Source organism: Leptonychotes weddellii, chromosome 5 (assembly GCF_054177405.1).
Source record: "Leptonychotes weddellii isolate Sample4059 chromosome 5, ASM5417740v2, whole genome shotgun sequence".
Lineage (NCBI taxonomy): Eukaryota > Metazoa > Chordata > Mammalia > Carnivora > Phocidae > Leptonychotes > Leptonychotes weddellii.
The window spans coordinates 29,851,692-29,865,808 of NC_138373.1; positions in this window are offsets into that span (position 1 = coordinate 29,851,692).

Genomic DNA, 14,117 nt, shown 5'->3' on the forward strand with positions numbered 1-14,117 from the left:
GTTTCTATCTCTGGCACCTGACCTCGTGTGGAGTCTCCAAACCCAGCAGATCCCTGTGGTGCACTCCCAAGCCGCTCCTCCCGGGGGAGGAAGGGGAGTCTCCCTGGATCTGTGGCTTGTTGCGTCCCTGCTGGAAGAGCAGTGGCCTGACTGTGCCACGGATCATGGTTTATGGCAACCCTGAGCTGAGAGCCTGCTCCTCGGCTCCGTCTCCGCAGCCGGCTTCCCGATCCGATCCCTGGGAGCTCTGCCGCACTCACGCACCCCCGGTCTTTCTGTGACCCCGAGGGTCCTGAGACCACACTGTCCCGTGAGGGTTCCACCCCCCGCTTAGCCACTGGAGTGACGTCCCTCAGCAGAGCCAACTTCTAAAAGTTCCAATTTTGTGCTCCGCGGCTCTATGCTTTGCTGGTATCGGCTGACGGAGGCCCCCTTCCCCACCATCTATCTTCCCAAATATCACCTCGGATTCACTTCTCCGCACGTCCTACCTTCCAGGAAGTGGTCGCTTTTCTGTTCAGAGAGTTGCTGCTATTCTTTTCTTTAATCTCCTGTTGAGTTCATAGGTGTTCAGAATGGCTCAAGCCCTATCTAGCTGAATTCCTGGGACCAGATGAAATTTAGGTCTCCTACTCCTCCGCCATCTTGCTCCTCCCTCCTCAACCCAGTATTTATTATGGAATTATTTGCAGTATTAGAAGACTGGAAGAAAACCCAAATGTTCATCATTGAGAAGCTGAATTATCCATGTGTCTCCACAATGGAGTTCTATGCAGCTGTAAAAAAGAATGAGTGATATCTTATTGTGTTGCCATGCAATTATCTTTAGAATATATTGTTAATGTAGAATAGACAAGGTGGAGGTAAATGTTTATAGTATGCTGTGCTTTATCTCAGGGTCACCAAATAGATGTGAAGGGAAATTTCATTTAGTTATATTCAAGTGAACAAAGAAGGCAGAATAGAATAAAGCTCTCACAGTTTACACAATCGAGTCAATTAGTGGATCTAGTCAGTAATCGTAATTGGCATATCATCACAAAAAAATAGAACCAGACATCATGTGCTTCTAATATAAGTACACAATGCCATTTACGAAGTATTCTTGGCCAAAAGAAAATCATTGAATGAATATGATCAAACCTCTAAGTCCAAACATGAATTTATACGACACACAGGAGACAGAGAAACAAGTTAAAATACCTGTTTTATGTAATCAGTAAAATACAAATTGAGAAATTCTGCATGAAAATTATCTTGGTTATCAAAAAACAAACGTTGAGGATATAGAGGGGAACCTTTGGATCAAACAGGATTTTTCATGATATTGGGAATTTTTGTGAATTTTTAGGTGTGAAAATAGAATGGGGTTATTTATTTTTAAGGAGATTATATACATACTTAAATATTTACATATGAAATTAGTAACAGTTGGCATTTGCAATAAAATGATCTAGAGAATGAGGGTGGAGAAGAACGAAAGTTGCTGTATATTGATTATTGAATTTGAGTGATAGGTAGATTTGTTTCATTATACTATTTTCCTTGTGTATGTATTTGCAAATTTCCATAATACACATTTTCAAAAAATCCTCATATTCTTGGTCTCGAAGACAAAATGAAGACCAAAGAGGAAGACATTATGGGTAGGGATTTTTCCACTCAGACGTGTAGAGACAGCTATAAGCTACATATCTATTTATTTCTATCAATAATAATTATATTTACTTACTACCTACCTACTAATTATATTGACTTACTACTATGTGCCATTAGATTCTAAGCACTTCATCTATTTTAATTGATCATTCTAACAATCCTGTGAAGTTGGTACTTCATTATTCCCATTTTACAGATGAAGTCACTGAGATGTAGAAGTCAAGTGAACTGTTCAAGGTCACACAAGGTCACGGTGCTGACTGAGTCAGGAATCCAATGGTGGCAGCCTAGCTCCAGAACTCATGCTCTCAACCATGAACTGAATGTTTGGTATATGTTATGGAAATGAGCAGCAGTAGCATCAGGAGCAATAAGAGCGAGCATTTATTCTGAGCACTCTTCTGTGGCATGCACTGAACTAAATAGCTTATGTCAGTTATCTGTAATTGAAGACAATCCTATAGAGTTGTCTTATTGTTTTCACTTACAGTGAAGAAAAACACAACTCAGAGGGGTTAGTAGCTGGTCCATGATCACTCGCATAGACTCTGGCAGAGAGTGGATACTATATAAGCTATTGGTTGCTGAGTAACAAACTACCCAACACTTATTGGCTTAAAATAACAGCTCTCTATTTTTAGCTCAAAACCGCAGGTGGCCAAGGTAGGCTGGACTCAGTTGGGTGGTGCTTCTGACCTTGGCGGGGTTCCCTCATGAGTCTTTGGCTGCGTGGCTTTGCTTGTGAGAGTTAACTCTCTATCCCGTGGAGCCCCTTGGCCTCATCTTCCCCTGGTAGGCTGGCTTCCACTTGTTTTTATGGTGGAGGCATGGGTCCAAGAGCAAGAGTAGATTCATGCAAGGCATAACTTTTGCCATATTCTTTTGGTCAAGGCCAATCACACAGCCAGCCCAGATTCAGGGAGTAGAAAGAGAGACTTCCATCTTTTGAGAGGAGAAGCTGGTAAGTTAGTTACATCATAAATGGAGTGCATTCTATGAAGGAGAGAAAATTGGGGCCATTTTTGCAATTCATCTACCAAAGGCACAAGCCCAGCTCTGAGTAATTTGAAAACGGTTGCATACCTGCCCCTCATTTCAGGTTCTACTGCAAATTTGGATTACTTATGACCAACCTGATCTGAACTTATCTAAATTCTCCATCCAGGTAAATTCAAAGTGCTGAGCCAATGCATCCTTGGAGCAAGATACCAAAGGTTTGCTGCTGTGACCTGCCAGAGGACAGGATTACACGGCAGGAAGGAAGAAGACTAGGCGCCATGGGAAAGGAGAGCATTAACACAAAGCCCCAGTTACCAGGTAATGAGAGAGTCTGACAGGTAACAACAGCAATGCAGCCATAATAGAATTTCAGTGAGATAAATTCCGCTTTCTGCCCAAGTTTAGCCACTCAGGGAAGAAACAATTACCTTGTGAAAATGGAACACTCACCCTATATTATCCCTTCATTAAAATATTCAAATGAAGGTAACAACACTGTTATAAGCTCATTTATAAAGAAAAATAACATTAATGCATTTAACGCTAATGCATTTACCTCCAAGCGCTTCCCAGAGATGTTAAAATGTGAAGTTTATAAAATGTTCAGTGATGTTGAACTTGAATTGCAACCTAATGCTTGAATTGCTACATTTAACATTAAAAGCATGTTATTAATCTTCAATTTAGGGGAGAATAATTTCACTCACTGTGCAGGAAAAAAAAAACCCTCAGTTATGATGGGATTTCATTCAGATCAAATTTGCTTTAATTGCAATTCTATTAAATTAGAAATAGACATTTTATCCTGATATGATTCTTTGATGTCTTTAGTTTTAATGCTAATAAAAGCATTATCACCACAGGTGTGAGCTGCATTACGTACAATAATTAGGACTTAAATTAAAGATGTGTCAAGCTACCCAAAAGTAATTTGGGAAACGAATGTAAAGAAATAAATCAGGTGAAATTTTGGGGGCAGGTTAGTTCCCTACACCTTTGCCAACATCAGTTTCTCATTACTGTATTTTCTTTTAAGAACAATAACACCATTAAGAAAAATGCCTTTCAGGCATGGTTTAAGAAAGTATCATAGAGCAATTGAGTGGAACACTTTGCAGGCAAAGGAAGGCACTGTAGAAGAATATTTAATAAAATGAAGCGATATAAACAGTGCATATTAAGTAAAGACAAAGTCATAAGTTAGTATGTATGGTATACTGTATTTATAAAATACGCACAGAAAAGTCTGGGAGGAAAGACAACCAAATGTTAATGAGTCATTAATCTTTAAGTGGGGGGCTTACAGAGATTCTTCTTTTCATGTTTTGATTCTGTGTTTTATAATCATTTTTAATAATTAGCAAATATTGGGGCGCCTGGGTGGCTCAGTCGTTCAGCATCTGCCTTCGGCTCAGGTCATGATCCCAGGGTCCTGGGATCGAGCCCCGCATCAGGCTCCCTGCCCGGTGGGAAGCCTGCTTCTCCCTCTCCCACTCCCCCTGCTTGTGTTCCCTCTCTAGCTGTCTCTCTCTCTCTGTCAAATAAATAAATAAAATCTTTAAAAAAATAAAATAAAATAAAAAATAATTAGCAAATATTATTCTGTCTTGGGAAAAGTCCTATAAAAGAACAAAATGCATTCAGGGTGACTGAGCTTGTCATAATCAGAGACTGTTTCCTATTTCTTTGTCATACCTAAGTCCTGAGATGAGTTCAGGCAGATCACACCCTCTGGGGGGATAAATGAAGGAAGGAAGGAAGGAATGAAGGAATGAATGAATATATGAATGAAGGAATGCGTGAATTACAAGAGCTGGAATTCAGTATGTTGCTAATGGGAGGGTGGTCAGGAATTAAGGCTTTACTTTTTGTTTTTCCTGTGAAGACCTCTCTTCAGAATTGAAATCTCTTTCTTTTACTGAAGCATGTTAGAGGAGAGATAGCCAATGTGACCCAATTATGTTCTTCTCCAAAATGGACAAAATCTGGGGACAGAATCAGAAAATGTGAACTCAGTGTCAGTACCTCAGGTGAGAGATGAAAGTGTCCCTCTCTTCACACAGAAGTAAATTGACCTACGTACAGTGATGTGTAACATTAGACTTTTGGATTTTTTTTTTTTTTTTTTTTGCTAACCTTTGTTAAATATTTTATTAATGTTCGCACCCACTGTGTATCAGGGAAGGGACCATATGCTGTTGGGAAGGCAAAGATAAATGGAGACATGTTTTCTGCCCTCAGGGTAGCTTGGAGTAGAGAAAAGGGAATAGGCTTTAAAAATCTGACATTCGTAGGGTCCGATCCAAGCGCCACTGGTTACTGGCTGAATAGCAAGTGACTTGTCATCCCACAGCTCCAAATCCTCATCTCTAAAATGAGAAAAACAATAATACCATACTGGATTTTGTAAAAATTAAACTAGATACTGTAAAAATAAGCTGGTACATAGCAAGCACTCAGAAAAAAGGTAACCGTCCTCATGAAAGAAAACTATGCATCATAAATATGACACAAATACAAAGTAAATATTTTAATGTGTGTTATGCTTAATTTAGGCTGAATTTAACTGATTTCCACATCCACCTGGTCTTACCCTCCCTAACTGCTGAGGACAAAGTTGGGGGGAGGGCTTCTGTGCTTATAGAAATTTCATTATAACCAAGCAGATTTGGGATATGGTTGCTACTGTGATGGTCTTTTGCCAGGTCCTAAGAAATTTCTCAACACTGCCATGCCTGCTAAGCCTTTTTTTTTTTTTTTTAAGATTTTTTATTTATTTATTTGAGAGAGAGAGAATGAAAGACAGAGAGCATGAGAGGGAGGAGGGTCAGAGGGAGAAGCAGACTCCCCGCTGAGCAGGGAGCCTGATGCGGGACTCGATCCCGGGACTCCAGGACCATGACCTGAGCCGAAGGCAGTCGCTTAACCAACTGAGCCACCCAGGCGCCCAATGCCTGCTAAGCCTTACCCCCTCTGAATCTTCAAGAGAACCCTCTAATGATTGGAAAAAAGGTGTATGAGTCATCTGTTGCTACGTGACAAGTTATTTCAAAATATAGATGCTCAAACAACACACACTTATTATCTCCCAGGCTCTGTGGGTTAGGAATTACAGGTTAGCTTAGCTGAGTGTTCTGACTGAGTTCCTGCAGACTGCAGTCCGAGCACTGGCCAGGGGCTGGAGTCTCATCTCAAGATTCGACTGGGGAAGAATCAGCTTCCAGTCCCACTCACATGCCATGACTGACAGGATCCAGTTCCTTGTGGCTGTTGGTTGAAGGCCACCTCCGTTTCTTGCCACGTCGGCTCTCCAGAAGGCAGCTCACAACATGACAGTTGGCTTATCAGAGTAGGAGAAAGAAAAGAGGGGAGGAAGACAGACAGAGAGGAATCTCTTGGTAATCTAATGTTGGGGGTGATATTCGACTGTCTTGTATTCTACTCAACAGAAGCCAGTCTTTAGGTCCAGCCTACACTTTGGGGGCGGGGGAAGGGGAGAGAGCATTTGTAAGGAACATGAATACTGGGAGGGAGGTAGGCGTCACTGGGGGCATCTTAGCCGTCTTCCATGATGGAGGCTCCAAGAGTCATTTAAGGCATAAACCTATGTCTTAAAAGTCCCTATTGGAAGCCCAAGAAAGGCTGGTTTGGATCTTGAGGTCTAAATGGAGACTCCTCCATTCTTCCCTGTGATTTGGAGTCTGTAGGCCAATATGCTCAGACATACTAAAGAAAAAGAGGCCAGAAAGAGAGCTAAGTCGTCAAGGTCATCAAGAATGACCTTGACAAGTCAGCCCACCAACTGCATGTTTAGGGAAAGGTGGAAAAGCATGAAGAGATGATATTGGCTCAGTATTCCCAGTGCTCTCAGAATGCAGGGATGCACGCACGTAAACTTGCGCACACACACACACACGCACACTTGCACACATGCATGCACACACGCACTTACTCTGTGCCAGACACTGTTCCATGTGCTTTACAACAATCTGTGAAGTTACTACCATTTTTATCATCATCCCTATCCTACAGATGGGGAAACTGAGGCTCAGGGAGATCGAGTCTCTAGTCCAAGTGCATACAGCTAATAAGGTAGGACGGCTGGGATACAAACAAAGCCCTCTCTCAGTTGCTATGGTATAAACTTTCTCTAAAGCCCAGCAACTCAACCCAGTTTCCAGCAAAAGTTCTGGGCTATGGTTAATAAAATTAACAGCTTTCTCATTAGCTCAGAACTACAAAGTGGTCGGGCAGAGGCAGAAACAACCAGGGAGGGGAAATCCTATCTGTGCCTCCCAACCTACCATCACTTCCCCCCAGTCCTTAAAATATTTAAGGACCACAGGATGTTTTCTTTTCTTCCCTCATGATGCCTTGCACAGGGCCTCGGACACAGAAGGCTCAATGTGTGACAATCCAGTGGTTATGCTTTCTGCACCTGCTACTCTGTACCTACTGGCTAGAGGCAGAGGTATCGTGTGTCTCAGCGGGGCAGTCCTGATAAGCATGGGCTTTGGCCTGGGACACATCTGAGTTCACATTCTGGAATTCCTACATTTAGTGTGACTTTGACCTTACTTATCAGATCGTGAATTTCCCTGTAATGAAAATGAGATAATAATGTCGTCTTGCGGGTTTGTTATGATGATTCCATAAAATTGTATGCCAAGTACCTAGAATGGGGACATGCATTCCATAAAAGGTAGCTGGTTTTATTCTTAGCAACCATCATCCAGATTTTAAACAGGGGACTTTGCTTTCACTTTACAATTCAACTTCCCCTGTATGATTTTTTAAAAATGGCACTATTCCCATTTTAAAAGGCAGAACCTTTGTGCAAAACATTTGAATCCATTATTCAGAGTAGGTTAACACTACTTAAACACCCCAGCCCCACATCTCAGTAGCTCCATAAACATTTTTTTCCCCTCTTTCCTATAAATCAGAAGTGAGGAGGGGCCCTACTGAGCAGCTCTCCTTCACGCAGCCAAGTGGGGTCCCAGAGCCCTTTGATGCTCTGGCTACCTCACCCTGGGGCTCTGTAGCCACAGGGATGGGATTAAGGGGGCTCAGCAGACCCACTGCACATTTGGTGTCCCAGACTTCCAAGAAACTTGCACCCTTTCTGCTCATATTCCTTTGGCAAAACTAACCATATGGTTTTACCTAGCTGCAAAACATGGCTAAGAAAAACAGTATTTGTGTGTCTTAGAAGGAAAAGCAAAATGGCATTGTCCCTGGCATCCTACATGACAGATAACTGGGTGGATAGAAGGTGAGAAAAAGGTACAAATGAATATTACCTTAATATTTGCACATGGATGGCCCCATTTACCATGCCTCGTTTTGTTTTTAATACCTGGTCTTATAACTTTCATTGGAAAGGCTGCATAACGAGTCTAGGCTGTAATTATAATTTTCTGACTCATTCCCTATCGCGGGGCAAATGTTTAGGATCATTCTGGTCCTCTTCCCCAGAATGTTACAGCTTTATACTGTGAACACTGATTATGTCCGCCTACCTCTGATGGAGGTGCATTGCTGGGCAGTTACGAGCCAAATGCCGAAAATCAGCCAGTGTAACTCTCATGGCTCCTTAAGCAAAGGAATATTCACAGTCCCAGAGGCCAGCCTGACAGCTCTAACCCCAGGTTCATTGCCTCTGAATTAGAAGGGGAGGGTTAGATGTGTGCCTGAGTCAAATTAAACTTGGCATGGGTTATATTTTCTTCCACAGAAGCCAACCATCTATATTATAATGCTCAGTGGCCAGAGGCGGGGAAGAACAGCCACGGTTTCAAATGATCGTGTGGCTAAAAATCAAAGTATGGTAATGCTTGCCGGCTAAGTTCGCCTCTTTGCGATGTGCAGCCCAAACCCTGACTGTAGTCTGGATGGCATGGGATTGCAGAAAGAGTGCCAATAAAATGCAGATTTGTTTCCATTTCATTCCATTCCAACAGCAGTTATTCATAACAGCTTAATGTGCAGCTACTGCATTTCCCAGATGCAATGTGCTGAGGGTTTTGTGCAGTGAAAATTGGTTTTATAGGCAAGGGAAATGCCACCAGCACTGCAAAATTGCTGGTACACTTTCACTCCTGGATTTAGCTCTCCAGGATGAGAATTCAGATCCTGGAATAGTTGTTGCCTCCGTAATGCAAAATCCAAACTACCAGAGTCAGGATTATGCTGGGAAATTCACACGCACGCAGAGCAGCTTAGATAACGCTATAAATTAAATATGAAGCCTCTTTGTGCTTTCAAAAAATCAGAGAGAATCAAAGGCTTGTACAAATTCTTCTTACTCTGCTTGGAGACATTGTTGCCCTTGTGAGCGTTGTCGGCACCCTGAGTCCTGATGCCGTTCACATTCCTGTTCCATTCTCTGCCGTTTTCTGCAGGCAAAGGGTTAGTCGCAAGTGACCTAAATGGCTTTTTAACTCTGTGTTATGGCACTTTAAGACAGACCTGCCCAGCACAATCTAAACCACATGGCGAGTATCGGGGAAGGAAGGAGTGGGGGGAAGACTGTATATATTCACGTGTGTTTATATATATATACATATACATATATATGTATATATATACACACACATTATGTGTGTGTATTTATATACGTGTGTATATTTTTATACATTACATATGTGTGTGTATAATACATATATATATATATATTTTTTAAACCACTGTTGTTCTCAAAAACAGTTTATTGTTACAACTGCTCCAATTTATAGTGGTGGGAAAACAGGCACCAATCAGGAAGACAAGGGGGGGTCATTGCCAAGTAGTATTGAAGACTCACTGGTCAGAACATAATCTCTATACATGAAGGACATTTTTCATGTATAAAGATTACGTCCTGACCCACAGAGCTTAACACTGGCTTTCTGGGATTGTACCTGGATTTGGTCTGATCCGTTTTTACTAATCTTCACTCCCTTCAGACCAGGGCCCTCTGTTTACCTTCCATTGGTTTGATACTTTAATTTTCAAAGTTGGGGATATGCCTGTGTTTTCCTGACATGGCCTCTAGAATGCAGAAACCATTCGAGAATTCACTGCTCCTTTAAACTGAAGTGTGCGGGTGAAAGCTCTACCCAAGACTGATGAGCAGGGAGCATGCTCAGTGAACCCCAACACAGTACATGGCTTATACTCTTGTAGCATCCACATTGGGGTGGAGGCAGGCAAGACTCTGCATCCCACAGTTGCCACAAAGCCACAATTGCTGAAAGCAGCTCAGACCACGCGTGGCGGCTTCCCCACCATCCCCCAACTGGGACATTAAAGCAAGATGTGCATAATCAAGTAATTCTGATTCATTTTTTGGGAAGCGATGGCATTTAGTGAAATCCAGTAAATTGTCCCTTTCAGCATTAAGAACATGTTCTGAGCTTTCCCTACTAGACTTTGTGTAATGGTAATATAATAGGATTGCTATGGCAATTAAGTGATTGCGTATTTTTGGGCAATGGAGGACATCCACTGGGGCACATGCCATTAGTAAAATGGAAACCTTGTCACAGGATTGGTTGGAATCTGGCTCAGGAGTTGGGGACACGAGCCATCATCCATTTTATTTCTTCAAGAAATTTGGGGGTGGGATTATAAAATCATTGAGCTCCACCTCTTACACTGGGATTCCACTGGGAAGGGTCCAGTAGAGTCTCTACATAGCAAATGAATATCATCGCCATTAAAGCATCTAACAAATAACTGATCTGCACAGATGCTGGATAAAGTGGATTATCAGATTTGCTTTCTGTTGGCAGAAGGGCAGTGCGGAGGAGGGCATTCGATACCTTGTAAACCTCAGTGACTCCTTTGTAGACTGTTTTATGATTTCCATATAGGGAAGTTTCTTGGGATCTTCTTGTCTGTCTCCCCATACATACACACCAACTACCATGTGAGATGAATAGATAAGAAAACATCCCCATTTCACAGATAAGGATACTGACTTCTGATAGCCAGTCCCAGTTCAGCTTAAGTCCATACAACTGGGCAAGCTGAAGAGGTGACAACTTGCCTGAGGTCCACTTCCCCACCCTGGGCTGCCTGGCGTCAGTGAATCTCTATTCTTTCTTTTTCATTTTTCGGCTAGCATTACAAGCATTTGTTAAAGCTGGGTGTTAATATCCAGGTGATTGCTATCCATTTTTCTGTGCTCTCTGCTGTGTTTGAAATATTTCCTAAAGACAAAGGACAAAAATAAAGTCAGTTGATTGTTTAATATGGGGATAACAACCCCAAAGTATTTTGGGGGTTATTATCCATATAAATTATGGATTATAAACTATCCATATAAATTATGACACTTCTGTGTCCCCATTTTTTTTGGTTATTGTTGCCTGTATTGTCATCTTTGGAGGAGTGGTTATAGGATAGGGTCTTCATCCCCTGTCCTGTACCAGCAAGTTGCTGTACCAGCAAGAAGGTTAGAGCCTTGCAAGCAGTGCATTGCAGTGTAGGGCAAAGCGGGGCAGGGAGTGGAGTCTTCCCATATGACGTCCCTTCCACACACAACCTCTTTTCTCCACCAGCAACCATTTCCACCAAGTGTCCTTGCTCTTCCTCCAAGATCCCTTAGCAAGGTTACAGTGAGCTACCAGCTCAAGTTGTGTTGCTCCAAGACACCCTCCTCCATACGTCACAGGAAATTGGGTCTCCTTTTAATCAGCTTCACTTCTGTATCCTTCTATTTTTATTGCAGTGAAATATGCATCACATAAAATTTACCCCTCTGACCATTTTAAAGTGAGCATTCAGTGGCATGGAGTACCTTCGTAATGCTGTGCAACCGTCACCCCTGTCTAGTTCCAGAATCTAAAGCCCCCAAAAGGACGCCTCTTGTCCATGAAGGAGTCACTCCATGTTCCATGTCCTCTCCTCCGGTCCTTGCCAGTCACTAATCTGCTTTCCCTATGCATTTCCCTGTCCCGTGTATTTCCATGGAGATGGAATCATATAATATGATTTTATGTTTGGTTTCTTTCACTTAGCATATGGTTTTATAAGACCCTCCATGTTATAGCATGGATCAGTATTCATTCCTTTCTAATGACGCCATCAAGAGAGTAGGAAGACAATCCACAGAACTGGAGAAAATATTTGCAAATCCTATAACTGATAAAAATCCAGTATTCCAGATATATAAAGAACTCTTACAACTCAACAACAAAAAGACGAACAACCTAATTTTAAAATGGGCAAAGGACCTGGATAGACATTTCTCCAGAGAAGATAGACCAGTGGTCAATAAGCACATGAAAAGATGCTCAACATCATTAGTCATTAAGGAAATATAGATCAAAACTTTTCTTTAAAAACTCACCCCACACCTTGTATTTATTGATATATCACCCTTTGGTTCATATCTGGGTCCTCCCCTGGACTGAAGGTTCCTATCTCTGTTCATTTACTATCGCAATCTCAGTAGTGTTTGGCACCTGATCAGCCTTCAATAAATATTTGTCCAATAAATGAAGGGATGGACGTGGAGAATAAAGTGCTTTCGAGGGTCAAAAAAAGAGAAACAATGTCAACTTTTTCAATTTATAGAAATACTGTGTGCATTGGTGGATGTCATGTTCATGGACAAAGAGAGTAGCTTTTTTTCCCCTGACCTCCGCTCCTAGATTCCATGTCCAGACTACGAGACATCACGAGCTTGTTGTTTTTGTTTTGGTGGTGGTGGTGTTGGTCTACTAATAGTTTATTGAATGCTGTGAGTAAGGCGCGTACTAGGTGCTGAGGATATGACTGAATTAATAAATGCATGGATTAAGCTTCACATAAATTCTTTGGCACAGATTTCACTCTCCTACTTTGTATATGAAGGAACTAAGGCTCAGAGAATCCTTTAAGTGAAAGATTTAAGGACCCTCAGATAGGAACTAGAGAGGCTGTACATCTAAGCATCTTACTTACTTCATGACCCCATTGTCTCTGCATTCCCCACATCGGACACAGGGCCCGGGAATGAGTGACGGCCAAAGATATTTTAATAACAGAGTGTGGATAGTTACCAAGGAATCTGGGGAAAAGAAAGGAAGGAAAGAGAGATTAAAGTTTGGACCCACATTGCTTAGGATGAATAAAATGATAACAATAGCTACCATTTATTGAGTCCTTACTATATGCCAAGTACTGTGCTAAGCACTTTACTCTTATTGTCTCACAGGATCGAAAAATTGAATATAGGATATAGATACTGTTTATTGATTATCGCTATTTTGAGCAGGAAACTGAGGCACAGAGAAGTTGATTGACTTGCTCAGGGCCACCCAGATGGCAGTGAGTGGACCTGGGATTTGAACTCAGGACTTCCAAGTTCAGTGACCTAGTCACTAAGCTGTAGGTGCCTGCAAAGCAGAATACAGCTCGGGAGCTCAGACTAAAGTAGCACAGATTCCTGCCCCCTTCATTCATATCCCTAGGGAGTAACATTTTGGAGAAACAAGTGTTCATTGTTCCCGGTGCCCTAGATACAGATTGCCCCCAGCACATGGGGTAAGTAAGGGCTACCCTGTCCCAAAGAGCTGGTGGAAAGAAATTCCTGCCTCCCTGAGGAGAGTTGCCTACCTTCCCAACGAGTGAGAAGCCCAACAACATGCTCATCCTTCACAGATTGCTCCGACAGTGGACAGAGCTGAGTGTCCCGGGGTGTGTCCCGGGGTGGGGGGACTGTCCCTGGAGAGTCCACAATTGCATGGGCTGCAGATACCTTGAAGTGAGATGCCAGTTGGAGAGCAGGAAGAACGGAGGACATCAGAGATGGTCGCCGCCGAGCAGCCTGGCAAGCTGGTGCCCACCTCAAGGACCCTTGGTGCTTCTCTTGCCACACATGGGTTCTCCCTACATATCCTTGTGTCTCTGGCCCCTCTTACCTCCCAGATCTTGGCTGATGTATCGCATCTTCCTAGAGGCCTTTCCAAGCCATCAGATCCACAGGAACTCCTGCCTCCACCAGTATCCTGTTAACCTATTTTAGGTTTTTCATAGTACCCATCAGTATCCAGAATTATCTCCTTTATTGTTCATTTGTTCATGGGCTTACTCCTCTCCATGTAACCTCTGTAATCACTTTTCATGGTTATTGCCTGGACTGGGAACAAGACAGGACCCATGTTGAGAAAATAAATGAAAGAAGAAAGGAAGGAGAGAGACTTCAGTGATCACCACTCTTCATTGTTTGGGGAAGGCAGCTGAGGCACAGAGAGGGACACCGGCATGTCCAAAGACACACAGCAAGTAAGCAGGAGAGCCTCACAGACTCATGTCGGTCTGAGCCCGGCACCTGTACCTTTTCCTGTGATCTCTCACTGCCTCAAAGGTTTCCTGAAATAATATTCATGCTTTCTGCATGGAAGGTAATCTGATGGTTCCTCTGGCTTCTGTACAGTTCTAGAAATCTTTCTTATATTAATTTGAGCCTTGTTGATGTTCACATGAAG